This window comes from Aedes albopictus, chromosome 1 (genome assembly GCF_035046485.1).
Source record: "Aedes albopictus strain Foshan chromosome 1, AalbF5, whole genome shotgun sequence".
Lineage (NCBI taxonomy): Eukaryota > Metazoa > Arthropoda > Insecta > Diptera > Culicidae > Aedes > Aedes albopictus.
The window spans coordinates 248,738,460-248,760,149 of NC_085136.1; the positions used below are offsets into that span (position 1 = coordinate 248,738,460).

A 21,690-nucleotide genomic window follows, 5' to 3' on the forward strand; every position below is an offset into this window, starting at 1 on the left:
CTTTCAGGATTCTCCTCAGAATCCTTTCAGGATTCTCCTCAGAATCCTTTCAGGATTCTCCTCAGAATCCTTTCAGGATTCTCCTCAGAATCCTTTCAGGATTCTCCTCAGAATCCTTTCAGGATTCTCCTCAGAATCCTTCCAGGATTCTCCTCAGAATCTTTTCAGGATTCTCCTCAGAATCCTTTCAGGATTCTCCACAGAATCCTTTCAGGATTCTCCACAGAATCCTTTGAGGATTCTCCTCAGATTCCTTTGAGGTTCTCCTCAGAATCCTTTGAGGATTCTCCTCAGAATCCTTTGAGGATTATCCTCAGAACCCTTTGAAGATTCTCCTCAGAATCCTTTGAAGATTCTCCTCAGAATCCTTTGAGGATTCTCTACAGAATCCTTTCTGGATTCCCCGCAGAAATCTTTGAGGATTCTCTACAGAAATCTTTGAGGATTCTCTACAGAATCCTTTTAGGATGCACTACAGAATCCTTTCAGGATGCACTACAGAATCATTTGAGTATTCACTACAAGATCCTTTGAGGATCCACTACAGAATGCCTTGAGGATTCACTACAGAATCCTTTGAGGATTCACTACAGAATCGTTTGATGATTCACTACAGAATCGTTTGAGGATTTACTACAGAATCCTTTGAGGATTTACTACAGAATCCTTTGAGGATTCACTACATAATTCTTTGAGAATTCTCTACAGAATCCTGTCAGGATTCTCCACAGAATCCTGTCAGGATTCTCCACTGAATCCTGTCAGGATTCTCTACTGAGTCCTTTCAGGATTCTCCACAGAGTTCTTGCAAGATTCTTCACAGAATCCTTTCAGGATTCTCCACAGAATCTTTTCAGGCTCTTACTCCAATGAGAGTGTTTTTTAGTTTAGTTTCCGAAAGACTTTGATTCGAATTCTATTCCACATAAGGTTTGTATACCAGATCTATGCTCTTGAGCGTTTAGTTTTCCTGGATTGCCTTTGGCTTTGGTAATGTAAGTCGTTCCACAAACAATGATTTTTATGTTTGGGTGTTTTGGTGACTGGAACTTATGGATTTATTGTTCATTTTTGTGTTTTTTTTTGTTTTTGTTGCTTATCTTTTTGCGTGTAAATGTGGGTCTCCTGACAAATTCGTAACTATCAATAGTTACATATTTCTTTTTAATTTTTTTTTTTCAGATGTTTCTGTTTTCAATTTATCGTTTTTCACTGCTTTCTTCTCACTCTTGACTCTTTGCTCTCCACTTTTCATTCCCCACTGATTCACATTCTTCGCTTTTTACTTTTCAATGCTCACTGTTTTCTTATCGCCTACTTTTCCTACCACACTTTTCATTGCTTAATCCTCATTACACACTCATCTCTCTTTTCTTCGCACTCATTACTACTTTACTACTCACTTATTACTTATCTCTTCTCACCTCTCACTCTTCGCTGCTCAGCTTTGTTTTCTATGTTCTCACTTCTCTCTCTTCATTGCTCATTACTTACTTCAAACTTATCGCTCGACACTACTTACTCCTCACTCTTCATTATTCATTGTTCACCCCTTGCTAATCATATCTAGTTTTTCACTGTTCACTCCTCACTCTAAACTGCTCTCACTTATCATTCTTCATTGCATACCCGTGCGCCTACCTTATCGGATATAATAGTGCTTCTTACTCCTCACTGTTTCATTTTTTTAAAGACACGGACACGTTCAATGCTTACAGTGAGATATTTGCTCTTTGAAGGAAGCACGACACCAAACAACGGACTAGCATGCAACGCCCAGTGGCACAGCCAAAAACTTTTCCTGACAACTGCGGTGGGAATCGAACCCACGCCCCTCAGCACGATGCGACTAAATGCTTGGTAACACTAGCCGCACGGCCACGAAGCCACACTTCGTACATCGTTTTTAACTTATCACTGCTCACTGCTTACTTCTCAAGTTTCGAGTTCCTCACTTTTCACTCCTCCTCATTAATTCTTACTCTAGTTAGCATTGTGGATAAGGCTTTAAATCCTCAATCCGGCAGCGGTGGGTTCGATTCCCGTTCCGGTCGGGAGCTTTTCTCGACTTCCCTTGGTATAGTGTATTATTGTGCTTGCCTCACAATATGCAAGTTCATGCAATGGCAGGCAAAGAAAACCCTTCAAATCATAACTGTGGAAGTGCTCACAGAACGTTAAGTTGAAGATAGGCAGGCCAAGTTTCAGTGGGAACGTAGAGCCACAAAGAAGATGAATATGATTCTCTTTCTGCTATTTTCCTTTCAATTCTCACTGGTTATTTGTCACCCGCTCCTCATCTCTTACTCTTTACTGCGCAATCCTAATTACTCACCTTTCTCTTCTCACTTCTTGCTACCCACTAATCCACTGCTCACTCCTTACTTCTCTCTTCTCACTCTTTACTTCACACTCTTCGCTGCCTAGTCAAATTTTCTAAGATCTCACCCCTCACTCTTCACTGTTCAATACTCAGTATTCACTTGTCACTGCTTCGCACACCTCATTTCTCACTGCTCACTTAAGACTAATCACAGTTCACTCCTCACTACTTACTCCAAAGTTATACTAATCGACTCGCAATTCTTAGTTCTCTCTGTTCACTATCCACTGCTCACTCCTTACTCATCACAGCAACCTCGTCATGGCTCACTCCTCACTCTAAACTGCTAACTTCTCACTCATGTCTCTGCACTGCCGAATACTCAGTTATCACACCCAACTGCTTTATACCTGAGGTGTGTGAATCTGTCATTGATGGCCGGAATGAGCCTAGATTTATTCATGGTTTGAATAGTTGAAAGCTGAGCACAGTGGAAGTCACTTCGAATCTTGTTTTATTTTCACACTTACAAAAGTCCTGCACCTGTGCTGCTCCCTAATCTTAAGGACCTGTCAATCCACAGTTGCCATTCGTTTTTAGTCGAGCAAAAACAAGGAACTAGCAAAGAGTTTGTCCGAATCCAAATCTAAGTACCCACATCTACAAAGACAAAGAAGAAGAAGAAGAACGCGAAACGATAAGCGAAAAATAAAACTAAAAACCACCAGTTCCGTCCCATTTCCATTCGCCACCATCATCAACATCATCACGATCATCATCGACGTCATCATTGTTGTTGCGACGCCGCATAAAGTAAGTTTTCTGGGCCGGTCTAAAAAATGAACCAGTCTAGCGGCAGCATAAGTGCAGCATGACAGTTCTCGCGCGCTGGTAGTGGTAGAGTAAAGAGGGACGAAATTGGGTGATAAACTGGTAGAACAAGCGATAAATAAACAAGGAAAAAAGTGCAGTTTCGCCATCGCATTAGAAACAGTCGAAGTAGTTTTGAAGCTGTAGATTTGTCTTGTTTATTTCGAATGTGATAATTAGTTGGAGTCGAAAGTAGTTGGAAGTTGCCAAAGTCGCAGTGCTGTGTTTAATAATCATTGATTTCGTAAGTAGAACCTGGAGAGAAAGATAGTCAGTGAAAACTATATGTATACTTACCGGGATATTTCTCCTTAGCCGCACACCGGTCTGGTGATTCCTAAAATAAGGAAAATTACCAAAAAACTTACCGTGCCGGTGGATCCTTATGTAAGTAGTCGCAGGAGAGAGTGTGTGAATTTGGACTGATAATCAAACATATTTATGACCCAACAACAGCATCCAAGCAACATATTTCAATTAGGGTAGCGGCCCTTAGTTCAATCCAATCACATTTGTAAATCGGATAAAAGAAGTCGTGGCAGAGGAAACCACTTAATTGTAAGTTGGTAGTTATTAAGTTTGTGTTGTCAATTGTGTTAATTGAATTCTTTTGTAAATAAATTTCAGTTTAAGCGTTGCTACAAAAAACTTGAGCCGCTCTAAAAACCTGGTTTCCCTCTCGGGAACAATTGTCATGTCGTGAAAATGAAAAACAAAAATCTGAAAGTCCTAGACCACAGTTGGTGGAACTCGTTGGCGAGCAGAACAACCCAGCCAGCAATTTGGTTGCTATATCGAAGTTGCAACTGAAATAGTCACACATATATAGAGCCAAAGAAATAGTATTCAATGCACGAAACAGGCATATACATACTAAAGTGGAGGCCATATCGAAACATATATACGATTACTGCGATTCCATCCAACATGATTTACGATTTCTTGAAAAATTTCTACGATTTCGCCGATTTTATCCGTCTAAATATACGATTATGCATGATCTTATTACAATTGAGAGTACCATTTAAAAAGAAAAAAAAAAACAATTGGTATTCAGTGGGAATCGAACCTAGGTCCTCTGATTGAGAACTGCGCGTTATCTCTATAGGCTATATTGCCAAGTTGAAAATGGTGAGTTCAAAGTGAATGGCATGAAACGAATAAAAATTAGCATGATACGGTGCGAGATTTGTGGTGGGAGAGTTGTTGTGCATTGAGTGGCACCAAAAGTGCAAGAGGCCCGGAATTCACGTCGTTATTGGAATCTATATATCACTTATTGTAAGTCATCTGATATATATAAATAGTCTGAAAACCTATATATGTGGGTGAAATTATTGCTACCATGGTTGGAATGTGTCAACAACAACAAAAATACGAATTTGTTATGAGAACCATTTTTGCTTTTTCTCCATCATAAAAATATGTAAACAAAACCATTTACGATTTCCGAGATTGAGATTCGACTATTAAAAGTGCAGTAACAATCATATGCGACTGTAAAAATGAATATGGGTCATTCCATATGAAGTGACCGAGAAAAAGTGGAAACGTGTTATCGACCATCACGGATTTTGACCAAATTTTGTTGGAATGTTTGTTTAAATGGAGGAAGAAAAAATCCAAATTTTGGTGCCGATCGGATCACCCCTCGGCCCGTGGCAGCACCCCTCGTCTTTGCCAATACAAGAAAAATCCTAGTTTTCCCTTCCTTTTCTTAATTTATAGCTTTGAAACTATAACATATACACATTTGTGACCTTTGGCTTTTTCGAAGAAAATTGTTGGAGGAATCCAGGAAAAATATTATTTTTTTGGTACAGTGTTGCCAAATATGTTATTTTTTAATTTTAAAATTTAAAATCTATTTTTCGTCAAATGAGTATATTTTGATTTCAAAAATTTTGATTCCATCGTGTTTATCAGACATTTTCCAGTCGAAAAAGCTTAACTCCCCGAAGTCTTTTGGGCCGTTCCAGAGATACAGCGTTTTTAAGCTTGAAAACCGGTTTTCTCTAATATATAAAATAAGTCCAATTTACAAGTTTCGCTAAGAAAACATTATTCGATGCAATTTAAAGGAGATTTAGGCTGATTTAGACCAAGGAGAATAGAAAACTATGTAAAAATAATAATATGACAGTGTTGCCAGTTTCTCAATTATGGATTTATTAGAATAAATAACAATAGATTGCTAAAGTTTAAAATTTATGTATTATAATCCTTGTTTCAATTGAAATTCTACCTATGTAAACATTATGGTTGACGAAAGTGTTGCCAGACATTTTAATTTTATTGTAAAAATCTACATGAGAACTTTTGTATCAAATCAAACTATCAAGCAAGAATCATAAATTCCTTTTTTACAATTTTATTGCTACTGGCAACACTGAGCCTTGATAGTTTTCGTTTGATGTGCAACATTTTATTCTTCGAACAAACCTTTAATAAGGGCAGTGGTAAATTCAAATGTTCACTGAAATTTATTCATGGTGCAGAATTACGTAAATTGATTCCGATTGTTCTTGGTATATTTTTAGGATTTTTAGCTTTTTAGTCCGATTGTGAGATCAAAAACAACCTTATGTTGTCATACTCCGACGCTTCGTATCGGATCTTGAGAAAGATCCCATACGGATCGGAAAGTTGGAGTAAGAGAACATAAGGTTGTTTTTGATCTCACAATCGGACTGAAAAGCAAAAAAATGCTAAAAATAAGTTCAGAATTACGAAAAACTATTCTGGATGACATGTTATGCCTTAACTTATAAGTTGCTATTCATTTTTTTCTGTTTAGTGTTTATCCATTGTTTTGAACTTGTACGAGGAAAGGAAAGTTGCCAAAAGTGAGTTCAGTTAACTTCATTAACTCGCATACAGACAGAGTACTTAGAGTAGAAGTTCTTTTTACCCAACAGCCAGTTTAAATTACTCAAGGATGCAAAAAAGCGCAGCGGACTGTGAGATAAAAAAAACCTTATGTTCTCTTAGTCCAACGTTTGTTCTAAGAATAAAATGTTGCACATCAAACGAAAACTATCAAGGCTCAGTGTTGCCACTTGCAATAAAATTGTAAAAAAGGAATTTATGATTCTTGCTTGATAGTTTGATTTGATACAAAAGTTCTCATGCAGATTTTTACAATAAAATTAAAATGTCTGGCAACACTTTCGTCAATCATAATGTTTACATAGGTAGAATTTCAATTGAAATAAGGATTATAATAGATAAATTTTAAACTTTAGCAATCTATTGTTATTTATTCTAATAAATCCATAATTGAGAAACTGGCAACACTGTCATATTGTTATTTTTACATAGTTTTCTATTCTCCTTGGTCTAAATCAGCCCAAATCAGCTTTAAATTGCATCGAATAATGTTTTCTTAGCGAAACATGTAAATTGGACTTATTTTATATATTAGAGAAAACCGGTTTTCAAGCTTAAAAACGCTGTATCTCTGGAACGGCCCAAAAGACCTCGGGGAGTTAAGCTTTTTCGACTGGAAAATGTCTGATAAACACGATGGAATCAAAATTTTTGAAATCAAAATATACTCATTCGACGAAAAATAGATTTTATGCAATTCAGTATCATAATTTACATTTTATATAACTCATTTTGGTATCATAATGGCCAATTTTTTCGAACTGGCTCATTATGCAACTGAAATGAGTTGCATAATGAAAAATAGTTGTATAATGTTCATAATGCAACCCATTTGAGTTGCATTATGAACATTATGCAACTCAAATGGGTTGCATTATGAAAAAAATCATTGCATAAAATTTTGTATGGAACTCGTTGCAAAACTCGATTTTTTCAGCACTCTTCGTATTTATCCAACTCGGCAAGCCTCGTTGGATAAATGTACGACTCGTGCTGAAAAAATCAACTTTTTGCAACTTGTTACATAAATAACTATTAAATTTTAAAATTAAAAAAATAACATATTTGGCAACACTGTACCAAAAAAATAATATTTTTCCTGGATTCCTCCAACAATTTTCTTCAAAAACGCCAAAGGTCACAAATGTGTATATGTTATAGTTTCAAAGCTATAAATTAAGAAAAGGAAGGGAAAACTTGGATTTTTCTTGTATTGGCAAAGACGAGGGGTGCTGCCACGGGCCGAGGGGTGATCCGATCGGCACCAAAATTTGGATTTTTTCTTCCTCCATTTAAACAAACATTCCAACAAAATTTGGTCAAAATCCGTGATGGTCGATAACACGCGGTGTGTACACTTGGTGTGGAATGACCCATATACGATTTCTACGATTTCATTCACTTCGTATACGACGCAAGTGTGACACAAACGATCAATATACATCATTGTTATAGTTGTATACGATTTCACCGATTTTCATCATACCTTTAGATAGCAAGCTCGATTTAGCAGATTTATAAACGATGTGAAGCGACGATTTCCACGATTCAATGAAATCATATATACGATGCTAGCGAACTTGCAGCTTGACACTAAGAATGTATATTTTTTTCACGATTCTATCCGACTCTTTGCGATCCTACCGATAGTTTCTCGCACCTTTTATGATCGGAGACGACTATATGAAATAAGATCGCAATTGAAATTTAATTTTGCATGAAATGCGATTTTAGGCAATCATTGCCAACAAATATACATATTATTATACAATTCTGATTCAATATATGAAAATATACGATTTTTTCCACACAATGATTTACGATATGTGGTTGGCTGGGAAGTGCGAATGAGTTGGACGGATCCAACTTTAGACTGATCCAGACGAAAAGGCTTTATCGTTTTTGTGTCAATGGTTGTCAAGCAATCGCGCCGCAGCAACCGATGCTGAATTTCCGGTAGGGATCAACTGATATGATAGCTAGCTTGTGTCGGTTGACAGTTGATCGATAAGATCGATCATCAATCTTATCGATCAACTGTCGAATGACACAACAAATCAAACGAACAGATTGTTTGATTCTTGTCAGAAATCAGCTTTATTTTTACGGTGTATTTACGGCTCTATCGATAAATTGCTCAAATTTGATCGTTTATCCGTTAGTTTAATACCATTTAAACGATAAGCTGATGCTTATCGTTCAAATGTCAAGTTTTATCGTTTCTCTCAATATAGTTAGAAATTCATCTCGAACCTTGAACCGGTCTGCTCAAGAAGGCGATGATTCGACGGAGTCCACCTCGAGTGGAGTATCGTGGCGTGGCAAAAAGTATATGCCCTGTGGAAAGTTGGCTGCGGATGGTGGTGGGAACGATGAAACGCAACGGAAAAGGTTATTTTTTCCTTCGGGGAGCCTTCGAGTTTGCCACTCGGTCCCCATTCTCGGACTCACCCCCTCCCACCAGATAATGGAAGAGGATGGCGCGGAAAAAGTGCATTTTTATTTTATAACAAAATAAACGAAAAAGAGGCGTGAGGTGAGGAACAAGAGGAAGAAGACAGGCGACGAGCGGTGTGGATGGACCGAAATGTGAAACGAAGCGAAGCAGAAGGATACAAGGGACCGGCAGCAGCAGTCGACGGTGGTGGACGTTGGTCACCCCTTCCGGAATGGGTGGTTTGAGTTCCGTTGTTAGTCGGGTGTCCTTTCCATGCACATCATTTCCTAGGAGGGTGGTGTTTTTTCATGTTCAGATACGGTCTGGTTTAAAGACGACGAGGAGCAAAGGAAGTGATTGTCATCGTAATGGGAAGTGGCGATTGTGTTGGGAGCTTGGGCGGGAAGGGTTGCGCGGAGATACGTGAAAATTGGAACTGACAATCATTATTGCGACGGAGATTTTCGTTGTGGGGTTTCTTAAGGTAAATGACATTGACTGGAGAACTTCAGAGAATGAAAAAGGTTTTAGGAGTATGGATTGTTGGCAGTGGCTCACATTTTAACACCATTAACGCCTGATAAAATGAGCAAAGAAGCACAAAATAATATGATGATTCACGGTTTGTTCCTTATGATAAGATTTATAATCCAAGAATGGTAAAAGTACAATTTTTTTCTCAATCTCGTAATCTCACTTGTTTTAATATTGTTTTTACTTTTTCTTGCCTTTTTATCACCATTAGCGGTAACCATGCATAAATAGTACGGTAATAGTTGCATCATAAGTTCTAAGGTAATTCAATACTATAAGAGAAATTGTTACAGGAATTTTGATAAACTGTGTATCATATGGTTTTGTAACAACGCTATAACCTAAACTTAGTTTTTCAGTGCCTGCGAAGTTATATTCTACTGTAGAGTTGAATTTGGTGTATGTGAACTGAAGTTATGAGAAATCCTAACTATATGCTGTATGGTTGATAAGTAGTTTCCGTTAAAAAAACTGCATTTTTTATTAGTGATGTCGAGATGTGGCATTTATAAAATGCGTATAATGCATAATACGTTACAATTTCATATTTCATTCACTCGATTACCAGAACTGTATTGGCACTGTAACCATATGGTGTATGGTACCTCTTTTATCTAGTTTTAGTCAGGATAGTCTGTAGGACGCAGATTGCACTCCTTCAGCACAAGTACAGGGAGGGTTGAAGGAAACGATTTTTTTACTCCGAGTGCGATTCCCTCCTTTTCCTCCTCCAATGCCATGATCCCAAGAGGGCGGCGAGTCGAGTTTTTCGTCGTCCGTCGTCCATCCTGGTCCGAACCCTCATACCCTAGCAGTGAGTTGAGGCGAGGGTGGATGGTGCTAATGAAAAACTGTCGTCGTCATCGTCCGTCCAGCTCTGGCTCCGGGTTCTGGTTCTTCAAATCTTAGTGCCTCGCGGCGCGGTGGGTGGGGTGGTTGAATGAAAAAGGGGAAAGAGGCAAAGTCCTTCAGGCACCAATGCAATGTGGACATGAGAAAAAATTGGATTCTTGGACGATGACGACGAGGAGGACCGCGTCGCCATTTTGAAGGAGGAAAAAATCAACACACAGTTGCTGCTTAAATCCAGCGAACCAAGCTGCTAATGGATGGACGAGGGCCATTGGGGATGATGGTTGTGAAAAAAAAATACTTTAGAGAGTGGGGTGAGATTTTGGTTGGGTGGGGTTTTATTCCCCTGTGCTCTGTCATCATCAGAATTTTAGGTTCTTTGTGAATTGGGAAGGAAGCGAACGTGAATGGTTTGGGAATTTATTGGAATCTATCTGTTACTCTATCGTTAGATACCCCGTATGATTGCATTAAAGTTATTAAAGATTTTTGATGACCAACTGTCAACGCAAAACTGAGCTCCATAAGTCCGTGTAGCCCTATGAAAAAATAATAATGCATCAAATATTGTTGTGGATGACCTGTGCAGGTTTCTCTTGGTTCAAGTGTAACCTTTTTTAATTAGCGTATGAACAGTACAAAAAGTCAAACGTTAATCATCGATTTTTACATGCTTTGGTGGAGCGCCAGCACCTGGAACTGCACAGGTCGGCACAAACATCATCGGATTCCTTTGCACTGTTCAATAGTGATAACTGTCATTCACACACTTGAAAGCACCAGTAGAGCAATGTGAAAATACGATTTATGTCGATAATTTTACATTTACACAAAATAAAGAGACAAATAAGAAATGTCTGAACCTGCGCAGGTTCAGGTTTGTTAGATATTAACCCCTCAGGACGCGCGTACAACACTTCCAAAAAACTTCGCCCGTCGTATTCAGCACGAGCGCGGTGCAGTTCCAACTGCTTGGTGGTGCGCGTCCTGGAAGGTTAATAAGGTTTACTTCCTACAGGAAGCTTTCTAAACCTGCGCAGGTCTACACTGCGGAATACTACATCATTCCCAGTTGTGCATTTGGACGAGTCGGACGTGTGCTCCGTATCTCACCACGCGATAGACCTCGTATAAGTGGAGTTTTTTCCCCCGCAAGTGCGGAAGGTTTTTTATATCGTACGTTTTCCTGCTTGTGCGAAGTGTAGTGTCGCAAGGTGGTATCCAGCGCAACCCGGGAAGCGAGGTGCTTGCATCATCGTACATCAAAGAAGAAGCATCGCATCCAAGAAAGTCATCTTTATCGCCATCATCAGCCCCTCCGTCATCGAAGAGGACGGCGGCGACGGGTGCGAAGGCAGACGCGACGGACAGCTTTACCATCGACCTGCCTGTGATAAATATCTACCTGCTTCGGTCAGATAAGTATCACTCTTTCGATACACTCTTTTGTCCGCCCAATTTGTTTTGATCGCTTTTGTCTATTGTATCCCCAGTCCACATTCGACCACGTGTTTTTTTTGACATCCATAACAGTGGTTCCCAAACTACTGTATACGGGTAAGGGTGTACAAACTGTAAATAACGGACCATTTTTTTTTGTTTTTTTTTATTAGCTATTTTTTCTTTTTTTTTCAATACCGTTTTTTTGCATCCTACAGGGTGCGCTAAAATAAACATAAGAATTGAATTCGTATATTATTAGTACAAGTTTTTTTTTTTTTTTTTGCTTTATTTTTTTTTCTATATATTATTAACATTGTTTGGTTTACAAACCAAACAGTTGTCGTCCTAAGGAAGAAAGTGCACTGTAAATACTTTAGGGTTTTTCTCTTCCTCTTTTGCACTTTTGAGTTATTTTCCATAAATTTGTTTCCACATGGACGATTCGATTGGAGGCGAAACGCCTCCTAATGATATCATTGCTCGTACGCGGTTTTATCAGCCATCTTCGCCTGGACCTTGGGTTGTCTATTTCCGGCGCAAATGCAAACCATTGAATATGCTTTCGATTTCTCGAGAGCTGACGCGTAAGTATCCTGGGACCGTTATTCACCAAGTGAAAGCATCCAAGCTGCGTGTTACCGCACCTAGCTACAAAGCAGCAAATGAAATTGCTCAACACGAAGCGTTTACTGTTGAATACGCCGTCTATGTGCCAGCACGAGAAGTGGAGGTGGAGGGGAAGATCCTCGACGAAATGCTGACATGTGAGGACATCAAGACCGGCTTTGGTCGATTCAAAAATAGGTCAATTCCTGATGTGGCTATCCTAGACTGTAAACGCTTATCTAAGGTTTCCATGGAAGGAAATAAAAAGGTGTACTCGCCTTCAGCGTTTTTTCGAGTGACTTTTCCAGGTTCCGTCCTCCCGGAATTTGTTGTAATTGATGGTGGTTTTTACCCAGTGCATCTTTTTAGGCCGAAGGTTTTTAATTGTACCAAATGCAAGCAGTTTGGTCACAGTGATAGCTTTTGCGACAACAAGCCCCGTTGTGGCAAATGCAACCAAGCTCATTTGGAGGACTCTTGCACACAGGAAGCGGAAAAATGTAGCTACTGTGGCGGAGATCCACACGACTTGCAAGTTTGCCCGGCTTACAAAAGACGCATTCGAAATGAGAGTCGCTCTATTATAAGGCGCTCCAAGCAGACCTATGCGGAGATGGTGAAATCTTTTAAAACACCAGATTCCGTGTCTGAATCAGCTGTCCCAGTTGAAAATCCCTATCAGGAGTTGTCTTCCGATGATCAGGACGATGGCGAAACTGATGAGGGTGGATCTCTTTCGGAGGTACACGCACCTGGAAAAAGGAAGTCATCATCTTCCCCGGGATTGCGCCGAAAGGTCTTTTTGAAGTCTTCCCTCAAAAGTTTGCCTAATGTCAAAGGGGACGGGGTAAACTTAAAAACTCCGAAGAATCAGGTTCCTCTAGCTTCAGATCCATGTTGTAGCAAGAACCTGTCACCCCCGTCTCCGCCTGTTAAATACACTTCAAAGAGAAATAATCGACAAGGTAGCAAGAAAAAAGCTACCAAAGTTCCTCGCAATTCAAGCAAGCCTCCTAGACCCAAGCGAGGACTGTTTACTTTTAGGGTTCTCGTGGATCGCTTATATGATGCCCTCAGCCTTCCAGAAACATTTAGAGGCATTATTGATATGTTTATACCTACAGTAGAAGAATATCTTCGGAATCTGACACAATCATGGCCCCTCCTTGCTGCGATCATATCTTTCGATGGATAATTCATCAAGTGAGGTACAAGATATGATCACTGTGCTACAGTGGAACTGTCATAGTCTAAAACCTAAATTAGACCAGTTTAAGTTTTTGATTCACAACTCTGATTGTGATATATTTGCCCTTTGTGAAACATGGCTTTCTTCTGAAGATGAACTCAACTTCCACGATTTTAACATTATACGCCAGGATAGAGATGACCATTATGGGGGAGTTCTTTTGGGGATCAAAAAGACTTACTCATTTTATAGAATTCCAATCGCGACTCATCCTGGCGTAGAAATCGTCGCTTGCCAAATAAACGTAAAGGGTAAAGAACTTTGCGTAGCTTCCGTTTACATTCCTCCAAGAATTTCAATTAACCGCCGTCATCTTTGGAATGCGGTTTCTGCACTATCACATCCAGTTTTAATTCTGGGTGATATGAACGCGCATGGTACAGGGTGGGGCGAACCATATGACGATAATAGAGCGGCCGTCTTCTATGATTTGTGCGACGATTTCAATTTGAACATTTTAAATACAGGTGAAGTGACACGTATTGCATCTGACGGCAAAGAAAGTCGTCTCGACCTATCACTGGGGTCAAGTTCACTATCATTCGATTGCTTGTGGAAGGTAATCGAGGATCCTCATGGTAGTGATCACTTACCCATTATAACCACCATAAAGCATAATAGTGAAAGGTCAGACCATCCAATTCAGGTTCCTTTTGACCTCACAAGGAATATCGATTGGCAAAAGTATGCAGAAGCGGTATCTTTTGGCATCGAATCATTCAATCCCCTCCCACCTTTGGATGAGTATCGATTCCTGTCTGAACTGATATATAAGAGTGCATTAGAATCACAAAAACGACGTGTTCCAAGTGCAACCTTCAAAAGAAGACCAGCCACACTAGGCTGGGATGATGATTGCACCCAGTTGTATCTTAAAAAATCTGATGCTTTCAAAACTTTTCGTAGGCACGGTACCTCAGATCTTTATCAAGAGTACGCAAAGCTCGAAAGACAGCTGAGAAACCTGCTGAAAGCGAAGAAGCGTAGTTATTGGCGACACTTTATTGAGGGTCTCTCAAGAGAAACTTCAATGACAACGCTTTGGAGAGTGGCTCGCAACATGCGAAACCGCTCTTCTTCTAATGAGAGTGACGAATACTCCAACCGTTGGATATTCAGCTTCGCGAAAAAGGTCTGCCCAGACTCAGTCCCAGCACAACCGATTTCTTGGGAAACATCCCCAAGAGACGGTTCTCTGGACAGACCCTTCACTATACTGGAACTTTCTATGGCTCTTCTTTCATCAAACAATTCCGCTCCGGGAAGCGATATGATCAAGTTCAATCTTCTAAAGAATCTCCCAGATATCGCGAAAAGACGATTACTGGACCTGTTCAACTCATTCATGGAGAACAACATCGTTCCGCATGAATGGAGACAGGTCAAAGTAATAGCTATTCAAAAGCCTGGTAAACCAGCGTCTGATCATAATTCATACCGTCCAATTGCTATGTTATCATGTTTAAGGAAATTGTTGGAAAAAATGATCCTATCACGACTCGACCATTGGGTCGAATCGAATAACTTGCTTTCAAATACACAGTTCGGGTTTCGCAAGGGCAAAGGAACAAACGATTGTCTAGCGTTGCTTTCAACAGATATTCAACTGGCCTTTGCGGAAAAGGAGCAACTGGCTTCAGTTTTCTTGGATATTAAGGGCGCCTTTGATTCAGTTTCCATAGGAATATTGTCAGAAAAACTGCACAATAGTGGACTTCCAGGAATTTTAAATAATTTCTTGTATAATTTGTTGTCAGAAAAACATATGAGTTTCAATCTCGGACAACTGACAACTTCCAGAATTAGTTACATGGGCCTACCCCAAGGCTCATGTTTAAGTCCCTTGCTTTATAATTTTTACGTGAAAGACATTGATAGTTGCTTGGAAGGACAATGCACGCTAAGACAACTTGCAGATGATGCTGTGGTTTCTCTAAAAGGCCCACATGCAGAAATGTTGCAAAGACCATTGCAAAATTCTCTAAATAATCTGTCAATCTGGGCAAGAGATTTAGGGATCGAGTTTGCTCCGCAAAAAACTCAATTGGTTGTGTTTTCTAGAAAGCGGAACCCAGCCCAACTGAAACTCAATCTTTTGGGAATAGAAATCGACCAATCTTTGACTTCGAAATACCTTGGGGTCTGGTTTGATTCAAAAGGCACTTGGGGTACCCAAATCAAGTATTTGGTGCAAAAATGTCAACAAAGGATCAATTTTCTACGCACAATTACCGGAACATGGTGGGGTGCTCACCCGGAAGACCTCATAAAACTTTACAAAACGACTATTCTCTCTGTTATTGAGTATGGCTCTTTCTGCTTCCACTCAGCAGCAAACTGCCACCTAATGAAGCTGGAACGAATTCAATATCGTTGTTTGCGTATTGCCCTCGGTTGCATGCACTCAACGCATAATGCGAGCCTAGAGGTCCTGGCAGGGGTGAAACCTCTCCAGAACCGATTCTGGGAGCTCTCGTTAAGGTTACTTATCAAGTGTGGAGTGAGCAACACACTTGTTATTGAAAACTTCGAAGAAATGCTCAATCTGAACACTCAGTCAAAATTCATGAGAATCTATCTTTTCTACATGTCATCTGATATAAGCCTCCCAGGTTATAATCCTCCTCGTGTACACTTCACTAATGACAGTTCCTCTGTTAAATACGATCTGTCCATGAAACAAGCTATTCATGGAATACCAGATCAACTTCGATGTATATCTATTCCTCGCATTTTTAACGAAAAGTACCAAAATGTCAATTCCTGTAAGAGATTCTTCACTGATGGGTCTCGCATAAATGGATCCACTGGTTTCGGTGTCTTCAATGAAAATTTCACTGCCTTCCGCAAACTTCAGGAACCTTGTTCGGTTTATGTTGCTGAGCTGGCAGCAATCAACTTCGCTTTGGGGATGATTTCCAACATGCCCGTAGACCATTTCTTCATCTTCTCGGATAGCCTTAGTTCGATTGAGGCACTCCGGTCGATGAAACCTGTAAAACATTCATCTTACTTTCTTACAAAAATAAGGGAGCAGATGGGTGCACTGGTCGAAAGATCATACAAGATTACCTTTGTATGGGTCCCCTCACATTGCTCAATTTATGGCAATGAGAAGGCGGACTCTCTCGCAAAGGTGGGCGCACAGGAAGGTGAGATCTATGATAGAAGAATTTCACATGATGAATTTTTCCATTTTGTTCGCCAGAGTTCTCTTCAAAGTTGGCAAAATGATTGGCGAGATGGCCAGCTGGGACGGTGGTTACATTCCATTATTCCTAATGTTTCTTTGCGAGTGTGGTGGTATGGTTTGGATGTAAGTCGCAATTTTATTCGCGTGATGTCAAGACTTATGTCCAACCATTACTCGCTAGACGCGCATTTACACAGGATTAACCTCGCGTTGAGCAATGTTTGTACTAAGTGCGGTTCCGGTTATGATGACATCGACCACGTAGTTTGGCAATGCCCGGATAATGACGCCTCCAGAGCGCTACTATTGGATACCCTTGAGGCCCGAGGTAGACAACCCTTTGTTCTTGTGAGAGATGTGTTGGGGACCCGCGATGTCACATACATGGGATGTATTTTCGACTTTCTTCGCTCTGCTGGTATAAAAGTTTAATTCGCTTGTGTTTTCTTCTCCAGTTTTTTTTTTCTCTGTTTTGTCCTCTTTGTGTTACCAAGCTGCTCCTGGCCATCCGGAAGACCAAGTCCCAGAACAAGTTGGTACCAACACCACAAGGCACCGAATACGCTAGCAAGATGCGATTCACCACCGGATGAGCAGCAGTGAAACCTTTGACCCAATCCTTACCCTGTCCATCCCTCAAAATGTGACCTTCTAACCTCGAGCTGCCACGAGTACCCTGGCTTCCACCCATTACTAACAGATATCATTAAAAAGTTATTACTCTGTATAATGTATACTATTAAGTACAAAGAAAGATCCTCGGCTCCGTAAAGCGTTATACGCGATTGAGCCCCAAATAAATGAACTAGATAAAAAAAGAATACTACATTGGGAAAACAAAACATAAATGCAAGTTAAAAATTACGTAAAATTTCACAATTTCAGTGGTTTCCAGAAAGTGTCTTCAAACATTCATCTATTTCCTCAAATACCATTAACTCCATTTGTTCTATTTTTAACGGTTTACTTTTCATGTTTCTTTCCAGGTACGTATCGTGGCAAATTGAATGTTGCAGATGCAGGTTTTGAAATGTCTATCGGTGGAAATAGCTGTTTATAGGGTATTTTTCCGTCAGTAAGTAAACCCTACTCAGCGAGTGTGTAATTGGGTGGGTGTGAATTATATGATGAACTTTGTTTGAAAATTACAAAATAATGCGCACTTCTAGATTACAACCATATAAAAATTAAGAAAACACCGATTTTAAACGCCTTTAAGTTGGGATTTCGAGGTATAAAATTGGCTTTGTATTTCAGTTCCATAGATTGTGTCACATTTCAAACAATATTTATTCTGTCAGCACGTTTCTGTTCAAAATTATTGTTGTTTTAATAAATCTTTAGAACCGCAACTTAATTTCAATTTTATTTTCAAAAACTTGAAGAAACTATGAGCCTTTACGTTTTTTTATTTAAAGTTTGGCGCACTACGGCTTTTGATCTGCTGGAACAATTTGAAATCTTTTGCCATGCTTCCAATGCAGCTCTTGTTATTTTAAAGTGCTGTAAATGAGCGTATTTTTTAAAATAGTTTCTTTTTTTCTGTTTTTTGTTGTTTTTTTTACTCTCTAATATCCATTTTTTTAAATTTTGATCTAAACTTGATTTCTCGTCATCTATAATCGATTCAAACATGTTTTGGAATACGTTTTTTATTTCATTAACAATTTTCCAAATTTTGATTTTTGCTTTTTTTGTTTTTTTTTAACCCTAAACTTTTACATTTTTGCTTACAGCCTATTTAGATTACGGATTTTTTTTACGATAAAAAGTGTTTGACATATTCTGATTTTTTCGTTTTTTTTTTGTGAAATTTCTGATTTTCCGGTTAACTTTTGGGGTTTTCTTAAAGCATTTTTAAATCCACTAAAATCTTTAAAGAAAATATAAAGATTTTGAAAAATAGAATAAAATATGTAAATAGTTACGATTTAATACAAAAGAAGCAATGGCATCTGATAAGTGACAAAAACAACAATATTCGATGATTTTTTTATACCTAAATACGCTTTAGAAGACATTAAAAACTATTTTCAGATATGTAAAATAGTCCTATCTATCAACAATATGAAAGTTTTCATTGCCTACGAAAAAACTACAAATTTATTCCAACTATGCCCCGATTGGGTATTGAAGGATTAACGAGATTTTTTAGCGTGGGGCTGTTTTATCTCAGGGCCACGATTTTACTCCCCTTTAAAAGGGAGAGCGCACTTTTTGTGAGTTTTTTTTGGGGATTTGCATTCGATCCAAGATCATCGGCATGCACTACGAAAGAAGTAGTCTGAAATAAAACTATTTTTAGGGTAATCGACTGTTTTTTTTTCATTTTTATATTAAATTGGAAATTAGATGAACTAGAACTTTTCTAGAACTAGTTAGTTCACGACGTTGTAAGCATTTTTTTTTAAACCTGCTTAAATATTAGAAATTGGTCCACCATTCCTACAAAGTTGCAACCAAAATTGAAAATAATAAAAACATAAAAATAATAAAAGAAAAACACGTCAAGCCCACCTTCTCTTATTTTGGCAAAATAATGATGTTTTATTAGAATGGTATCATAAATCGGAATCATTAGAAAAAGGTTGAATTTTTTTTTATTTTTTCTTATATTGTTATGTTTTTTCGTATTTTATTTCACTTCTTGAGTGACCCTTTCTGTTCCACTGGATACTCAGTTTGTTAGTCAACAAGCAACACAACAAAATTAATGAAATAGAGATATTTTTATGTTTTATTTTGCTTTTTTTTATTTTTTATCGCTTTTTTTTATTTATTTTTTTATTTTTTTTTTTCATAAGTGACCCTTTGCTCTAACCCACACAAATATCCAGAAAGAAATCTAATAAAAGAACCAAATAGAAAAAATAATGCTTTAATGTACTTGAAGTGTGCAAAACCCCCACAAAATTTAGTAGTTGATTTTTCGTTTTTATTTGAACATTGCTAAACTTTTATGTTATGGGTTACGATATTTTTATATAAGAACATTTTAAGATTTTGTGATTATTGTTAAAGTATTTTTTTTTCAACTTTTTTCTATTTTCTCATTAAATTTTGATTTTTTTTTTCGTGTATGTTTTATGAAAATAATTGAGTGTATTCAATTCCATTATATTCTTCTACTATGATAGTATGGTTGGGGAAAATTTAAAATATGTAAATTGTTGCGTCTTACTACAAAAGGCGCTATAACATCTAACAGGTGATCAAAACATCAATCTTTGATTTTTTTAATGTAAATACGCTTCAGAAAACAACAAATCCATTTTATACTACATATGTAAAACAGTCCTATTTATCAGTCAAATTTATAAAAGCTTTTATTGCCCAGGAAAAATAAATATTCAATATTTTTCAGCGCGGGACTAGTTCGTCTCAAGGCCACGATTTTACTGCCTTTTAAAGGAAGAACGTAAACTTTGCGAGTTTTTTTTTTGGAATTTGCATTCAATCCACTAGCATTGGCATGATGCAATACGAAAGAAGAAATCTGAAATAAAACTAGTTTTGGATTACCCCATGCCTTTTTTTATTTTTATTTTTTACCTTGAACATGAAATAGAGCGTTTAAGATTAGTTGGTTCAACGTTTTTGAACAACATTTTTTTCCTGAAAACGTGCTAAAATATTGGAAATTTGTCAACCATTTAAAAAATGGTTGCACCCAAAAGTTAAAATAATAATAAAAAAAAAATGAAAATAAATAATGAAAAACACGCTTTATTTTTTTTCTTATTTTGGTAAAGTAATATGGTTTCATTATCTTATCACGGAATTTATTTCTATAGGTATCATAAAGTAGAAGCTTAGAAAAAAAAATTTATTTTTATGTTTTTATATTTTTATGTTTTTTTTTTGTTTTTTATTTTTTTATTTTTTTTATTTTATTTCACTTTTTGAGGGACCCTTTCTATTCCACTGGATACTCAGTTTTCCGCCAAACATCAAATTCAATGCCTATTTTAAATAATTGTTTCCCTTTTTTAATTTTTATTTATTTTCCATAAATGACCCTTTGATCTTACCCACCCTGGCTTTAATGAGCCTTGTTATCCAAAAAGGGACCTAAAAAGAGAACTACATTAGAAAATAATGCATTAGTGTACTTAAAGTGAACAAAACCCCATCTAAATCTAAGAAATGACTTAAAATTGGGGTTTTCTCTTTTTTGTATGATTTGAATCATGAAAAGATGGATTCGCGAATTGCAATTTTCAGCAACTCTCGAAAAATTACCAGCATCCTAGCTTGTATACATCATTTGCCAAAAGAAGCAGATAGCACAAAATGATCTACTCGGTAATTGAAGGAAGCTTCAAATTCACTTTTCCTGGCAGTTATATGCTTTAAGAATTTTGCTGAAACAGTCTTGCTAGGTAGGGAACAGTTAGAACAGTCGAATAATAAAACAGTAGCATCTCAACACTGCCCTGTTTCGGGACAGTCACAGTGCATATTCAAGTAGACGAGCAGTACAGTTTTGCATTGAGAATGCCGTAAGTGATGTATGCTTAGACAAGTTGTGGACAGTTTTCTACTAATACTACTGGAACTTGGGAGTGCCGTTAATCTCATCGGTTTTGTTTTAAGACAGCCAAATTTAGGTTAGGAACAGCCAAGGGAACAATTATTCCTGTTTATTGAAATAGTATCATATGGAAACTATATTTTGGCACAGCCATAGGTTGCGGCAATCATTTACCAAAGTATGCTATACTTTTTTTCTGTAACTGCCAAGCATTTGTGCTGAAGTTCATTGAACCACGTAGTATTGGTTTCGCCAAACCAGCCCCATTTTGGATCAGCCGAGGATTTTGTTCTCATAATTCGTGTTTTTCTTTATGACTATTGTATAGTATACTTTAATAAGTACCTAGTATTATTTATTCGTGACTAAGCATTCAACTGTTGGGATAAGCAAATGATGGGAAAGTTGCGTAAGACCGTTTTGTCAGCCGGGAAAATTTCCCAAACACATAAATTGAACTGCTTCTCTTTGGTTCAGTTGAATATTGAGACAGCCTTGGGACAGCCGTATGTTACGAATGTTTACATATATTCTTTGAAATTCTTTATTTGCAGCATTTTGGTTGTGAAACTGGGATCCCAGTGTCATTAGTAATGCTTTCTATGTTTCGAAATAAGCGATGTTGAAACAGTCATTTATTACATACAAGAAATTTGTTTTGCTGGGACAGCCGTAACTTTGTAAATGAGACGATATTGGGACAGCCGGCCGGTCATTCAGTAGTATTTCAGGGCAGTCTGATTTTATGATAGTTGAATAT

The 21,690-nt window shown here is 38.0% G+C and overlaps 1 protein-coding gene across 2 annotated transcripts in view; it reads left to right on the forward strand.

Moving 5' to 3' along the window:
• Positions 1-21,690, forward strand: part of LOC109400410 (protein bunched, class 2/F/G isoform) — an 864,004-nt gene that overhangs the window by 775,514 nt on the left and 66,800 nt on the right. The window contains exon 3 of one of the 2 annotated variants that reach the window (XM_062846581.1): positions 17,383-17,471. The exons of the other annotated variant lie outside the window; for it this stretch is intronic. The gene's annotated coding sequence lies outside the window, so the exon portion shown is untranslated. The remainder of the gene's footprint in view (positions 1-17,382; positions 17,472-21,690) is intronic. 2 annotated transcript variants of the gene reach the window in all.